This window comes from Chlorocebus sabaeus, chromosome 12, assembly GCF_047675955.1.
Source record: "Chlorocebus sabaeus isolate Y175 chromosome 12, mChlSab1.0.hap1, whole genome shotgun sequence".
Lineage (NCBI taxonomy): Eukaryota > Metazoa > Chordata > Mammalia > Primates > Cercopithecidae > Chlorocebus > Chlorocebus sabaeus.
In genome coordinates, this window is record NC_132915.1 from 79,451,553 (window position 1) to 79,467,393 (window position 15,841).

Sequence of the window (15,841 nt, forward strand, 5' to 3'; positions counted from 1 at the left end):
CATCATCTAATAGATTTTTAAAAAGCATATGAAATGGAATGTGTTGGGGGTGGGGATTTACAGTTACTGGATGCATATGCTCTGCATATCTTTTGTTATTTATTTATTTTTTTGTAGAGATGGGCATCTCACTATGTTGCTCAAGCTGGTCTTGAACTCTGGCCTCAAGCATTTATCCTGCCTCAGCCTCCCAAAGCACTGGGATTATAGGTGCGAGCCACCATGTCTGGCCCGTCTTTCTTTATTTTATTGTGGTAAAATATTCATAACATAACATTTACTAGTGTAACCATTTGTAAGTTATAGTCCAATGGCATTGAGTTCATTCACTTTGTGGTGCCACCATCACCACTAACCACTACCCATCTCCAGAACTTTATCATCCCAAACTAAAACTCTGTACCCGTTAAACAACATTTCCTCATTCCCCAACTTCCATCAACCCTAGGCAACCACCATTCTACTTTTTGTCTCCATGAACTTGACTACTCACATAAGTGGAATCATATAATATTTTGTCCTTTTGCGACTGCCTTATTTCACTTAGCATGTTTTCAAGGTTCATCCGTGTTGAATCACGTGTCAGAATTTCCTTCTCTTTTAAGGCTGAATACTATTCCATTTATGAATATAGCATGTTTTCTTTATTTATTCATCTGTTAATAGGCACTCGGGTTGCTTCTGTTTTTTGGGTATTGTGAATGGTGCTGCTATGAACATGTATCAATATATCTTTCTTCTTTCGATTCTTTTGGGAATATAGCCAAAAGTGGAATTGTTGGATCATATGGCAATTCTGTTTTTAATTCCTTGAGGGAGTGCTGTACTATGTTCCATTGCACCTGCATCATTTTGCATTCCCACCAGCAATGCACAGGGGTTCTCATTTCTCCACATCCTTTTCCTAACGTGTCATTTTCTGGGTTTAAAACAATATCCATTCTAATGGGTGTGAAGTGATATCTCATTGTGATTTTGGTTTGTATTTTCCTAATAATTAGTAATGTTTAGCAGCATTTCATGTCCTTATTGGCTATTCATATATCTTCTTTGGAGAAACGTCTATTCTAGCACTTTGCCTATTTTTGAATTGGGTTGTTTTGTTGTTGTTGTTGAGTTTTATGAGTTCTCTATAAATTCTGGATATTAATGCCTTATCAGATATGTGATTTGCGGATATTTTATCCCATTGTCTGAGTTGCCTTTTTTACTCTGTTGAGAGTGTCTTTCAATGCACAAAAGTTTTTCATTTTGACAAAGCCCAATTTGTCTATTTTGGCTTCTGTTGCCTGTGCCTTTTATGTCTTATCCAAGAAACCATTGCCAAATCCAATGTCATGAAGCTTTTCTCCAACATTTTCTTCTGTAGATGTCATCTCAATCCAACCCCTAACAGTAGTTTTCAAGTGTCCACTAGTTAAACCTCAATAATATCTAGCTTTTCCCACCCCCATCCTGCCCCTACCATAGCATGAATGTTGAAAACCTGGCAATTTTGCTGTCAGCTCAGGGTATAGATAGGGTGCTCTCTGATGAAGGGCTAAGACAATCTGGGCTAAGATCAGAAATCTGGATGGCCTTGATCTTATTAACCCTGATCATGCCAAAAGGGTCATGGGAATAGCAGAAAAGGCAGAGCTGTTGGAATCAGTTGGTTCTTGCTCAAAATCTTGGTTTACATCCATTTGCTGTCACTATTAGCTGGGGGGTCTTGGGCAAGTTCTATAACCTCTTTGGGCTTTAGTTTTGGTTTTATTTTTAATCTTTAAAATGAGGATAATAGCACCTACCTTCAGGTATAGTTTTGAGAATGAGAGATAATGCATGGTCAGGCTCCTAGAAGCTGGGAGCTCTACTTACATTAATTACATCATGTGAGATATGGTTGTTACCCAGTACATCCGCTCTGCTTGGCCTCTAGCCTGCGAGCATCTCCCCAGGCCAGGCTCGTACCTTTTCATCTCTGGATCCCAACACCTGATCCTCAGTCTGGCACATGGTAGGACCTCACTAGACATTTGCCAAGTGATTGATTTGGAGGTTAAAAAAAAAATCCCTTGCATTCTGCCTGAAAACCACATTACTGTAATGGGACACAGGTTTGGAGTTGTGAGTATGAGAACTCAATTGAAACGTATTCTACCTCTTGGAATGTATTTTGTTCCACATTATGGATACCAAAGAATGCCTGAGTTTCCCTCTTTCCTCTTCATTTCTGCTGTTAATTTTTACTTTCCAAATGAAATGAGTCTTATGTCTAAGAATTTTAGAAGGGATTTTGGTGGGAGTGAAACTGGGTACCCAAATGTTCCGATCTTTAGCACTGAAAGTCCAGGAAACCCCTCCGTCCTGGGCTTTCTGTCAGTACAGTTGGCCATTCTCAAAAGACTAATGGAAGCTAGCTGGCAGATACATTAACTACAAGATGGAGATTTTTTGGAATCCCCTTTAAAGTTTGATTTGATAGATTCTGTATGGTTCTGGTCAGTTCCATTGAATTTGCTACTTCAGGAAGTATGGAACAGATTAGATTTTCATTCTGGTTTCATTCAGATTTTTATTCTCTGTACAAAGTAATCCCATTGCCTCTTTATTATTATTAGTTAAGACCTTTATTAACAGGTGCTTGCAGTTTGTTGACTTTTTTGAAAACATCAAGTTGTAAACTTTTATTACAAATTAAAAATGAGGCCGGGCACGGTGGCTCAAGCCTGTAATCCCAGCACTTTGGGAGGCTGCGGCGGGTGGATCACGAGGTCAGGAGATCCAGGCCCCATCCTGGCTAACATGGTGAAACCCCATCTCTACTAAAAATACAAAAAACTAGCCGGGCGTGGTGGCAGGCGCCTGTAGTCCCAGCTACTCGAAGGCTGAGGCGGGAGAATGGTGTGAACCCGGGAGGCGGAGCTTGCAGTGAGCTGAGATCCCGCCACTGCACTCTAGCCTGGGTGACACAGTGAGACTCCGTCTCAAAAACAAACAAACAAATTAAAAATGAAGTTATTAAAAATCTCAACCTGACCAGACAGGAAACAATTTAAAAACCTTTAAAGGCGTATTGAGAAAAAAAACGGCTTAAAAAAAAAAAAACACATTTGTTATGACCAAAAAGAGACATCTTTAGGTAAAAATAATAAAAACCCCATGCTGCTTAGATAATACAGATAGTTCTATTTATCTGGTCAACGGGCAAAAAGCAAGCACTTAAGGTCTTCAGCTGCAATCTTTTGTTCATTTCTTATTGCTGGAATTTGATATTTCTTCTTGTTGGATGACTAAACTGGGTGATGGTAGAGATGGTAAGTCGGCATTTACTCAGCCCCGCCCTGCTCAGCCTCGGGAGCTGACGAATTCTCAGCTGGTGGATCGGCTGCTTTTGTCTCTTTGCCATCTTGTGGTTTAGGGTTTTCTTTTCTTTTCTTTACTGTTTTTCTTTTTCTTTTTCTTTTGAGACGGATCCTCGCTCTTGTCCCCCAGGCAGGAATGCGATGGTGCGACCTCTGCTCACTGCAACCTCTGCCTCCCGAGTTTAGGCGATTCTTCTACCTCAGCCTTGAGAGTAGCTGGAACTACATACAGGGGCCTGTCACCATGCCTGGCTAATTTTTGTATTTTTAGCAGAGACAGGGTTTCACCATATTGGCCAGGCTGGTCTCGAATTCCTGACCCCGGGTCATCCACCCACCTCGGCCTCCCAAAGTGCTGGGATTACAGGCGTGAGCCACCACGCCCGGTCCGTTTAGGGTTTTCTGGGCGTCTGCATCTGTAATTGAAGTTGAGGCGGTACCGACGTTGACGTGGCTGCTGACCTTGGGTCTCACCTCTTGGATTTTCTTTATCCTCTTCATTGCTGTCCTCTCTAGGCTGTCTTTGGCAAGGAGGGCCCCTGCAGAATCGTGGTCTATGTCCCTGATACATACTCTGCCGCACCGATCTACCTTGTTCTCCCGCACCCTGGTTGTCAGCATTCTCCATCACTTCTCCCTGCACAGGAGGGTTGGAATACCGTGGCCCACGCCCATAGGGTCTCCGCATGTAGGAAGGTGGGAACCTTCGCCTGCGGTAGGGCCAGCATAGTGGGGCCTGGCCTTCGGGGGCACTCTCCTATCCCTCGTTCTTTCCCCCACTCTCACTATTCCTGTAATTTTGCTGGTAATTGGGTGGAGGACCCCTATGACGTGGATAGCATCTATAAGAGTTACGGTCTGCTGCATATTTACTGCCTTGAACTGGAACACCACCAGGACCTATAATATGTGCTGCCTCCACACCCTTTTCTCCTTCAACAACATCAGATTCCACAGTCCCTCCATCTCCTACACTGCGAAGGTACCTGCTGAGGTTTATTCTTCTTTTTGGCAGTCTGGGGTACAAATATATCTTCCTTAATGTCATTCCTGTATGAAACCATATCCGTTCCTTATGTTGAACCATTTTACTGTTTCCAAAACCTTAGTTGCGGTGACCTGCTTGTCCCCGCCGGCAGGTGCCGCTGATGTGAAGCCGCCTGGGCCACCGCTTCCTGCGCCGCTGCCCATAGTGCCTGGTGTTGTGTCACCCGCGCTGAGGGCGGGGACGGCGGGCAGCTGCTAGGTCTCGACCTTGCTGCTGAAGGTTGCGGCGATGGTGACTGGGGCCGGCTGCGGCAGCTGCGGCTCCTCCCGGGGTGTGATGGTAACTAGCGCCGGAGGCGGCGGTGGGGGCTGCTCAGGGATCTCTGGGGTCCACTCTACGCTCAGGCTACCGATCGAACTCTTGGGTGCCTTAAAAAGTTAGTGTGGCCGGGTGCGGTAGCTCACCCCTGTAATCCCAGCACTTTGGGAGGCCGAGGCGGGTGGATCGCCTGAGGTCAGGAGTTTGAGACCAGCCTGACCAACGTGGTGAAACCACGTCTCTACTAAAAAAAAAAAAAAAAAATTGGCTGGGCGTAGAAGCTTGCGCCTGTAATCCCAGCTACTCGGGAGGCTGAGGCACTCGGGAGGCTGAGGCAGGAGAATCGCTTGAACCTGGGAGGCCGAGGTTGCAGTGAGCCAAGATGGCGCCACTGCACGCCAGCCTGGACGACAAGAACGAGACTCCGTCTCCAAAAAAAAAAAAAGGTTAGTGTGCAGTCATTTTGGACATGCTAAAGTGACTAAAATTGAGACTGAGAAAAATAAGTGTATTAATCGTGGATCATAGCTCTTTTTCTAAACCTATTTTTGGACTGCCTTTTGCTCTAACAAAAAACAGGCTTACTTGGTGAAGTATTTGTTCAAAGACAGGTCTTTATGAGTAATCTTTGGAGGAAGATGAAGTGGGTTAATTTTACTTTAAAAGCTCTGTGGGATGCCAAAGCTGGTAGGATGTGCGAAAAGATAGGCTTATGGTATTTTAAAAATCAATTTGAAAAGAGTTGTGACTCGTATTTCTCATCCCAGTTAATATTCCTGAGTTTGAATTTTGTGAAAGATCGTTACAACGACTTAACTGAAACATGGCAGGCAGGTATTTCATATTCTGGTACATTCTTTATGATCATTCACTGGCTGGCAGACTTCACATGTCGTTTCCCTGGGTCCAGGAACCTCCCTGCTGTTGTCAGCCTCCACTAAAAAATTTCAGTGTAAAATATAGACCTGATCCAGTCATGTTCCTGCTTAAAAATCCTTACTAGCTCTCCCACTTCTCCCAGAATAAATAAAGTCCAAAGACATTCCAGGCTTGCAAGAGCTGATCGTCAGTTGATCTGGTAAGCTTATTTTCTGTTTTTTTCACATCCTTTTTTTTTTTCTTTTTTTGAGACAGAATTTCCCTCTGTCGCTCAGGCTGGAGTGTAATCCCATGATCTCAGCTCATTGCAGCCTCCGCCTCCAGTTTCAAGTGATTCTGGTGCCTTAGCCTCCTGAGTAGCTGGGGCTATAGGCGCATGCCATCGAACCCAGCTAATTTTTGGATTTTTAGTAGAGACGGGGTTTCACCATGTTGGCCAGGCTGGTCTTGAACTCCTGACCTCAAGTGAACTACTTGCCTCAGCCTCTCAGAGTGCTGAGATTACAGGTATGAGCCACCACACCTGGACACACATCCTCTACTTCCTCTTTTTCTTTCTTTCTCTTTTTAAAATTAAGGTGAAATTCAATAACATAGAATTAACTACTTAAACAAGCAATTTGTGACGTTTAGTACATTTACAATGTTGTGCAACTGATACTACTATCTAGTTGCAGAGCACTTTCACCACCCCAGAAGGAAACCCTGTACCATGAAGCAGTCACTCCACATTCTCTACTCCCTTAGCCCTTGGCAACCACCAATCTGCTTTCTGTCTCTATGGATTTGCCTATTCTGGATATTTCATATACATGGAATAATAATAATATTTGACCTTTTGTCTGGCTTCTTTCACTTAACATAATGTTTTCAAGGTTCATCCACATGGTCACATTTATGAGAACTTTATTCCTTTTTATGGCTGAGTAATATTCTGTTGTATGGATATATCATACAACTTGTTTATCCATTCATCCATTCATGGACATTGGGTTGTTTCTACCTTTTGGCCATTGTGAATGGCGTATGCATATCCATGTATACCGATCTTCAATCCTTTTGGGTATAAACCTGCAAATGGAGTTACGGGGTTGCACAGTAATTCTGCTTCACATTTTGAAGAACCATCAAACCATTTCCCCTCCTTTCTCTTGTGTTCCAATAATACAGTACATTCAAGACAATTTTTGTCAAAGCACAATGATACGACGTCTTTAATTATAACAGGCTGTATATGTACCCAAGGGCAAGGGCTGTGTCATCTGTGAATCTCCAGCATCTGGCACACGGCTGCACAAAGGTGCTCAATAAATGTTTGTGGGATTGGATGGGTTACAGACAGCTTTATCCTTAGGGAAGATATGGTGTATGTAAGGCTTTGAATATGAGAAGAGCTAAGTGTGGGTAGGGGTAGGTAAGGCAGAAAAGACCTTGCCAACTCCTTTGAACAAAGGGAAAGGGAAAAGGTATGGTAGAACTAGTTCCCCTTAGACCTGGCTTCTCTTGCTGGCTTGCCTTTGATGAACTTATTGTAAATCTCTGGGAAGTTAAATTCCCCTCTGTCAATGAGAAGATTGAATATTTTAATGATATTCAATGTTTTTGTTTGCTTTAAGTTGTGGAAATATTCCCTGCCCCTCCCTTCCCCCCAACCCCAATATGAAGTCACAAATGAAAGATCAGTGTGGTTGGAGTGTGCGTTTGAGGGAAGGGAAGAGTGCAGGGCAGGGCATGGACCTGGCTCAACACCCTTCCTCTTTGTAGCCCCAAGGACCTTGGCAGGAATCCAAGTCTCCAAGGTCCTGGCATTTTCTGAGCCCCCATCAATAGCCTACAAAGCTTCCGTTCTAAAAAGATTAAGAAAGCATTAACAAACACAAGTACATATTATTGTGCAAAAAAGTATTTTTCCAAGTAGTAGAGGGGTCCTTGAAGATTTACATAGCAACTTAAACAAGAAAAGAACCAAAAGGTCTTTCTAAAAAAATTATAGTGAGTAGTACCCTTGGCTGAAAAGGCAGTTTCCAACCCCCTCCTCAACTCCTTACACTTAAAAAGAAAAGAAGTAGGGCAGATTACTTGAACAGAATTGTCAAACATTTTTATTTTCCTAGCTGAACGGATTCCTGCACCATGAGAGCATTTCCTCTGAAAATGTCCTGCTCTAAACCAAAGCTGAACATGTGAGTGGGCAGGTCGAGTCTTGTCTATATATTCCAGGTTTCCTTTTCTTTCTCTCTGTCTGCCTGGCTCTCTCTCTCCTGGTGAAATGACTTGGAATTATGACATCTACACTCTACTCTCACATTGTCTTTTCTTTCTAGTTCTTTGCTTCTGAATTAATCTGAAAGATTAGGGCTTAGCCGAGTCCTCCAGATAACTTCCTGACATGCCAATTGTGTTGGCAAGCCTCACTGGTCCCTCAACAATGATCATTGCTGACACTTGACTTCGTTTGGTCCTGTTCAATTCTTTATTTCCATTGAAGCTCATTTGTAGGCAGCACTTCTGCCCGAACTTCAAAAGCTTCTATTTGTTCAGGTTGAGAGAAATTATTCAGGCAATGAGAGCGAGAGATGGTTTACACGGATGTCTGACTGAGCCAAAACCACTTTGTTCTAATCATTATCGTTCCCACTTGCTGTCATAGAAGTGTAGTTTAAGCCATGATAACCACAAACGTTATTCATATTCTACCATTAGCCCTCTCATTCACTTTTTGTGAGACTTCCTGAAATTCCAGAATTTCTCCTAAAAGGGAGTTCCTATGCAATGGCTGCCTCTTTTTGTATTAGAGCCGTGTTATAAACATAGAAAGGAATTTCAATTTTAATATAATATTCCTCCAATTTTGCTTCCTTAATGTTGACTTTCACTTCAAAATGGGCATAAATGTAAGCACTGTAATATTTTCATCATTTCTTTAAATGCAGTTTTTGAAAGGAACTTACAGTTTTCCGGAGGATGCCCACAGGATAATCCCTCTTGCTCCCCCATGATGCTGTTGGACTACTGGAGAATCGAATGCTGCAATCCTTTACATAGCACTTAAAAAATGATTTAGAAAAGCTAAAGTCTGCCTTGGAAACCTCAGAACTTGTCTTAGAAATCTTGCCTCAATCGGCTTCCAAAGTGTAATGTAACATGATTATTTTCCTTTGGGGAAACCTGTGAAACAGGTCTTGGAGCTCCATTTAATGTGTCAGAGTTTTAATTGATTCTTTGCCGTGTCTGTTCACCCCATAATAGCAGCGCTAAGCGCAGGACGTGTTTTACAGGAATAGTCACCCCGAGCTTAGCTTGTTGTCACATAGCAGGCAGACAATTTCACAATGAAAATAAATCTGCTTCATGCCCTGAGAATTTCTTCCTGATGAAGTGTTCTTTGCTGATGTTGAGAGTGTGATCATTGATATCCGCCAGTTAACACTGATGTGATGTGGTTCCAGGGAAAACGTTGCTGTTCCTTGCCAGTTCTAGAAAAACAGTTTGGTTGACAAGAGGGGTACCATGGAACTCTGATCCTTGAGTTCATTTACTTTTCTCTTGCTTCTTGGACCACAAGATAGGAGTGATTCCCATGCCCTTATTATAATCTCATATAAAGTACCTTCACATATGTTATCTTACTTGATCCTCATGATAACATTGTAAGGAGGGCAGATCAGGTATCATTATCCCCACTTTACAAACCAGAAAACTGAAGTTCCAAGAAATTTGTAACCTACTCAAGGAACCACAGATAATAAGTGGCCAAGAAAGGACTAAAAAGTAGATGCTCTTTTTCGTAATTACCGTTTTCCTTGGAGAGCAGCCAAGACTGCTCCACCAAGAGCTTGCTGCAGCAGAACCTCCCTACCCACATTCATTCATTCATTCATTCATTCATTCATTCATTCAACAAACACTTGTAGTGAGTATGAATTTTGGGGTTCAGAATTCAGGTCTGTAAAACAAAGTTAGTTCTCTCTCTCTCTCTCTCTCTTTCTCTCTCTCTGTCTCTCTCTCTGTCTCTTTTTTTCTAGACGGAGTCTCGCTCTGTCACCTAGGCTGGAGTGCAGCGGCGCTATCTCAGCTCACTGCAATCTCCGCCTCCTGGGTTCAAGTGATTCTCCTGACTCAGCCTCCTGAGTAGCTGGGACTACAGGTGCACACCACCACACCCGGCTAATTTTTCTTTTTTTCAGTAGGGACGGGGTTTCACCATATTGGTCAGGCTGGTCTCGAACTCCTAACCGTGTGATCCACCTGCCTCGGCCTCCCAAAGTGCTGGGATTACAGGCATGAGCCACTGCACCTGGTCATATTTTTCTGTAACTTTAATTAAACTCTTTCTTGGGCACTCATTCCTCCTGATGGCAGAAACTTAGTCAACTCCAGGTTTTCTCATGCAGCTTAGGGATCTGCCCCTCTTCCCTTTCACCCTAGGTTTGTATACAAGTTCAAGTCTTGAGTATGTGTGTGTTTGTGTGAGAGAGAGAGTAAGAGTGAGACAGAGACAGAGACAGACACAGAGAACATCTGTTAATGACTCGTAATATCCCAAATTTATTTACCTAGCATGTTTCAGATTCCTGTTGGGTGGGGGTACACAGAGATGAGCAGCAGCATCCCTTCCTTAAAATGTTCAGTCTAGTGAGAGAAGAAGAGAAAGGGGAGTTTGGCCTTACAGTGGGATGCAGGCTAAGAGAGATCCCATGATCAAAACCAATGCAGTAGGGCTTGACTGACTGAAAGATGTGTAAGGTGACACTTGTACCTTCCTCAAAGATCTAAGCAAAGACTGTATGATTCTACAATTTCCCTGTTACCCAAGCTATTTGGTGTTCACAACATTGGGTAACTTATCAGAGCTCAGATTCAACTGGAAAGCCAAAAGAAACTTAATAATAAAACAATTATAATTTTGTATCTATGATCTCATTGGACCTTCTCTACCTCTGTGAGAGCTAAAAGGGTTATTCCTCTGTGGCCTATACAAAATTAGCATTACTCAGTGGCCTCTTCTAGGCACCATTGCATGCTGAGAAATGGCAATCTGGCATTGCAAAATAATTTGAACTTTTACTTCTGTCTCTTAAAAAGGACTGAAGAGAGTATATCATTACACAAACTCTCTCCTCTTTCTTCTTTTATCTTCTCTTTCCTTTCTCCTCCCTTTCCCTTCCTATTTGTTCTGTCTCTCATCTATCAACCATCCATTCATCCAGTCACCTGTCTCACACCCAGCTTCTCTTTCCCCAGTCCAAACTCACAGTCCAAATCTTTCAAGCTAACTTGGTTTTAAAAAAATAAACATTCCTGTTTCAGTTTCCTCTAAAATTCTTTTTTTTCTTTTTCTTTTCTTTTTCTTTTTTTTCTTCTTCTTTTTCTTTTTTCTTTTTCTTTTTTTTTTTTTGGAGACAGAATCTCACTCTGTCATCCAGCCTGGAGTGCAGTGGCACTATCTCGGGTCACTGCAACCTCCGCCTCTCAGGTTCAAGTCATTCTCCTGCCTCAGCCTCCTGAGTAGCTGAGATTACAGGTGCCCACCATCACATCCAGCTAATTTTTGTATTTTTAGTAGAGATGGGATTTCACCATGTTGGCCAGGTTGGTCTTGAACTCCTGACCTCAGGTGATCTGCCTGCCTCAGCCTCCCAAAGTGCTGGGATTACAGGCGTAAGCCACTGCTCCCAGCTCTTCTTTTTCTTCTCCTTCTCCTTCTCCTTCCCCTTTCCCTTTCCTTTCCCCAAGGAAAGACAGAACTTTCCTTGGTGGATAGAGAAGGAGAAGAGGTATGACTACAGTGTTTGCAAGTGTATCATTTTAGTCTCTCTCCAATCATTTTACAGATGGGAAAACTGAGGGCCAGAGAATAAAATAAACTGCCCAAAGTCACACAGCTGGTAAGTGACAGGACTGTGATTTAAATCTGGATCTCTGACACAAAGTTCTGTGTTCTTTCTACTCACAAGTGGAGTACATTCCTGGTTTCTACATAATTCAAACAAGAGGAAAATTCACATAACTGACTTCTCCCCAACCCAAAGCAGTAAAGGAGAAGTCAGTTAATGAAAAAAAATACATAAAGCCTAACATGAGAACCATGATTTTGGTTCTTGGTTTGGAGAAGGTGATGGCCACCTGCTGCCAGAAACGAGGCATGAACCAAGAGAGGCAGTGAGATGAAGGGAGCTGAGGGCACTGGATTTCTTGTTTTGATTCGTTTGTGTTTTTTTCTTTTTCTTTTTCTTTTTTTTTTTGAGACAGGGTCTGGCTCTGTTGCCCAGGCTGGAGTGCAGTGGTGCGATCTCGGCTCACTGCAACTTCTGCCTCCCAGTTTCAAGCGATTCTCGTGCCTTGGCCTCCCAAGTAGCTGGGATTACAGGCATGCGCTACCACACCTGGCTAATTTTTGTATTTTTAGTACACTGTGTTGGCCAGCCTGGCCGTGAACTCCTGACCTCAGGTGATCCACCCGCTTTGGCCTCCCAAAGTGCTGGGATTACAGGTGTGAACTACTGCACCCGGCCTGTTTTTTTCTTTTAGATTCAGGGGGTACATGTGTAGGTTTGTTACCTGGATATACTGTATGATGCTGAGGTTCGGACTTCTAATGATTCAGGTAGTGAACATAGTACCCAATAGGTAGGTTTTCAACCCTTCCTCCCCTCCCCTTCCCTTTTTTGGAATCCCCATGTTAATCGTTTCCATCTTTGTGCTTGAGTGTACCCAAAGGGCATTGAGTTTTAACAGTACTGGAATCATGGGTCCCAATAGTCTAGTGAGTTAAGTGTTCCAAGCCAGGGGGAAACTTGAGAGATCTGGGTTACTGATGAAGAAAAACATATTTATACCTGTCAAGCAGTGAGAATAGAAAGCCCCCAGGACTATTTTCTGATTTCAAAATAATACATAGACCTTATTAACTATTGAAATACAAAAGTGTATAGCAGAAAGTAAATAGCTCCTCTAACACCCCAACCCACGTACCAATGAAGGTCATAAGAAATCTTCCATATTTTTTTTCCTGTACAAATACAGATACTTCTGGACTTACAATGGGGGTATGTGCCAGTAAACCCATAATAAGTTGAAAATGCAGTAAGTTGAAAATGCGTTTAATACACCTAACCTACTGAGCATCATAGCTTAGCCTAGCCTAACTTAAACATGCTCAGGACACTTACATAGCCTATAGTTGGGCAAAATCATTTATGACATGGTTTGGATCTGCTTCCCTGCCCAAATTGCATGTCAAATTGTAATCCTCAATGTTGGAGTTGGGGCCTGATAGGAAGTGATTGGATCACAGAGCTAAATTCTCATGAATGGTTTAGCACCATCCCCCCTTGGTGTTGTATATTGAGAGAGTTCTTGTGAGATCTGGTTGTTTAAAAGTGAGTGGCACTTCCCCCTCTCTCTCTTCCTGCTGCTCTGGCCACGTGACATGCAGGCTCCCCTTTTGCCTTCCGCCATGATTGTAAGTTTCCTGATGCTTCCCCTGAAGCTGAGCAGATGCCAGCATCATGCTTCCTGTACAGCCTGTGGAACCAAGAGCCAATTAAAACTCTTTTCTTTATATATTACTCAATCTCAGGTATTTCTTCATAGCAATGCAAGAATGGCCCAATGCAGTCTGGTAACACAGTTCATGGTTGAGAATCTGTTGTTTACCCTGGTGATTGCATGGCTGATTGGGAGCTGTGGCTTGCTGCCGCTGCCTTGCCTTGTGAGAAAATATTATGCTGCATATTGCTAGCCTGAAAAAAGATCAAAATTGCAAATTTAAAGGATGGTTTCTCCTAAATGCATATTGCTTTCATGCTATTGTGAAGTTGAAAATCTTGAGTCAATCATTGGAAGTCAGTAACCATCTATACTAATATGGTAGTAGAATAGTAGAATATTATTCACAATTTGTCTGAATTCAACTCTTTTAAATTTGTTAACTTTTATTCCATGGCCTAGAATATCAACTATCTTGTTGAATGTTCCATGTGAACTGAAAAACAATGTATATCCTTCTGTTGTTGGGTGGCATGTTCTTGGCATGTTCTAAAAATGTCAATCAGATTAAGTTGATTGAGGCGGGGCTTGGTGGCTCACGCTTGTAATCCCAACATTGGGAGGCCAAGGTGGGTGGATCACTTGAGACCAGAAGTTTGAGACCAGCCTGGCCAACATGGTGAAACCCCATCTCTACAAAAAATACAAAAATTAGCTGGGCATGGTGGTAGGCACCTGTAATCCCAGCTACTCAGGAGGCTGAGGCAGGAAAATTGCTTGAACCCGGGAGACAGAGGTTACAGTGGGCCGAGGTCTCACCACTGCACTCCAGCCTGAGTGACAGAGTGAGACTTTATCTCAAAAACAAACAAACAAACAAACAAACAAAACCAAAATTAACTGGTTTGAGAGTGTTCAGTCTTACTACATCCTTACCAATTTTCTGTGCTTGTTCTATCAATTTCTGAGAGGGAAATGTGGAACCCTCCAAGTAGGATTGTAGATTCATCTATTTCTCCTTTCCATTCTATTAGTATTTTTTTGCTTCATGTGTTTTCAGGATCTGTTTTAAATACATGTGCTTTTAGGATTGCGATGTCTTCCTTTTCCTGGTTAAAGTGACCAGTTGACACTTTTATTATTATGTAATGTCCCTCCTTTATACCTGGTAATATTCTTTGTTCTGATGTCTACTCTATCTGATGTTAGCATAGCCATATTAGCTGTTTTTTGTTTGTTTGTTTGTTTGTTTTTGTTTTTGTTTTTTGAGACAGGGTCTTGCTCTCTTGCTCAGGCTGGAGTGCAGTGGCGTGATCACAGCTCACTATAGCCTTGGCCTCCTGGGCTCAAGTGATTTGCATAACAGACCTGGGGAAAAATCTAGTGAAGACAGAACCATTCTTTGCATGCTGGGCATGAGGGGTAGGGTGATGGGGAGGAAGAGGGGAGGAAGAGGTGTACACCACTATGCCTGGCTCATTTTTAAATCTTTTGTAGAGACAGGGTCTCACTACATTTTCCAGGCTGGTCTCAAAATGCTGGCCTCAAGAGATTCTCCCACCTCAGCCTCCCAAAGTGCTGGGATTACAGGTGTGAGCCACTGTGCCCAGCAGCTTTGTTTTGATTACTGTTCTGGTATATGTTTTCCTATTCTTTTACTTTTGACCTATCTATGTCTCTATGTTTAATTTTTTTTTTTCTTTTCTGGGTGCTGTGGTGTGTGCCTGTAATCCCACCTACTTGAAAGGCAGAGGCAGGAGGATCCTTTGGGAGCTCAAGGCTAGCCTGAGCAAAATAGCAAGATTTGGTCTCTAAAAAATAAATAATTTAAGTCGGTTTCTTGTAGAGAGTACATAGTTGGTTCTTTTTAAAAAATCCAGTCGGACGACCTCTTTTTTTTTTTTTTTTTTTTTTTTGAGAGGGAGTCTTGCTCTTGTCTCCCAGGCTGGAGTGCAGTGGTGCAATCTCCGCTCACTGCAAGCTCTGCCTCCCGAGTTCAAGTGATTCTCCTGCTTCAGCCTCCCTAGTAGCTGGGATTACAGGCTCACACCACCATGCCTGGCTAATTTTTGTATTTTTGGTAGAGACGAGGTTTCACCATGTTGGCCAGGCTGGTCTTGAACTTCTGACCTCACGTGATCTGCCTGCCTCAGTCTCCCAAAGTGCTGGGATTACAGGTGTGAGCCACCATGCCCCATGACCTCTATTTTTTTTTTTTTTTTTTTGAGACAGCGTCTCGCTCTGTCGCCCAAGCTGGAGTGCAGTGGCCGGATCTCAGCTCACTGCAAGCTCCGCCTCCCGGGTTTATGCCATTCTCCTGCCTCAGCCTCCCGAGTAGCTGGGACTACGGGCACCCGCCACCTCACCCGGCTAGTTTTTTGTATTTTTTAGTAGAGACGGGGTTTCACCGTGTTGGCCATGCTGGCCAGGATGGTCTCGATCTCCTGACCTCGTGATCCGCCCGTCTCGGCCTCGCAAAGTGCTGGGATTGCCATGTTTAGACCATTTACATTTAGTATAATTATTGGTATATTTGGATTTAGGTCTGCTGTTTTATTACTTATTTTCTGTTTTCTAGTTTTTTGCCCTGGGGTTCCCCTTTTCCTGCCCCCACTTTTTTGGATTATTTAAGTATACTTAGTATTTTATTTCAATTTATCAATTGACTTTCTGGCTATATATATTTTTTGTATCTTATTTGTTTATTTACTTACTTATTTTTTAGCATTTGCTCTAGGGAGTATAGTGTACATACCTAAACTTTTACAGTATATTTAGAATTAGTATTTTACTACTTTAGGTAAAATGTAGAAACCTT

The 15,841-nt window shown here is 42.7% G+C and overlaps 1 pseudogene; it reads right to left on the reverse strand.

Annotated features, from left to right (window-relative positions):
- Positions 1-3,084: 3,084 nt before the first annotated feature.
- LOC119618810 (Y-box-binding protein 1-like) overlaps positions 3,085-15,841 on the reverse strand; it is an 82,581-nt pseudogene continuing 69,824 nt past the window's right edge.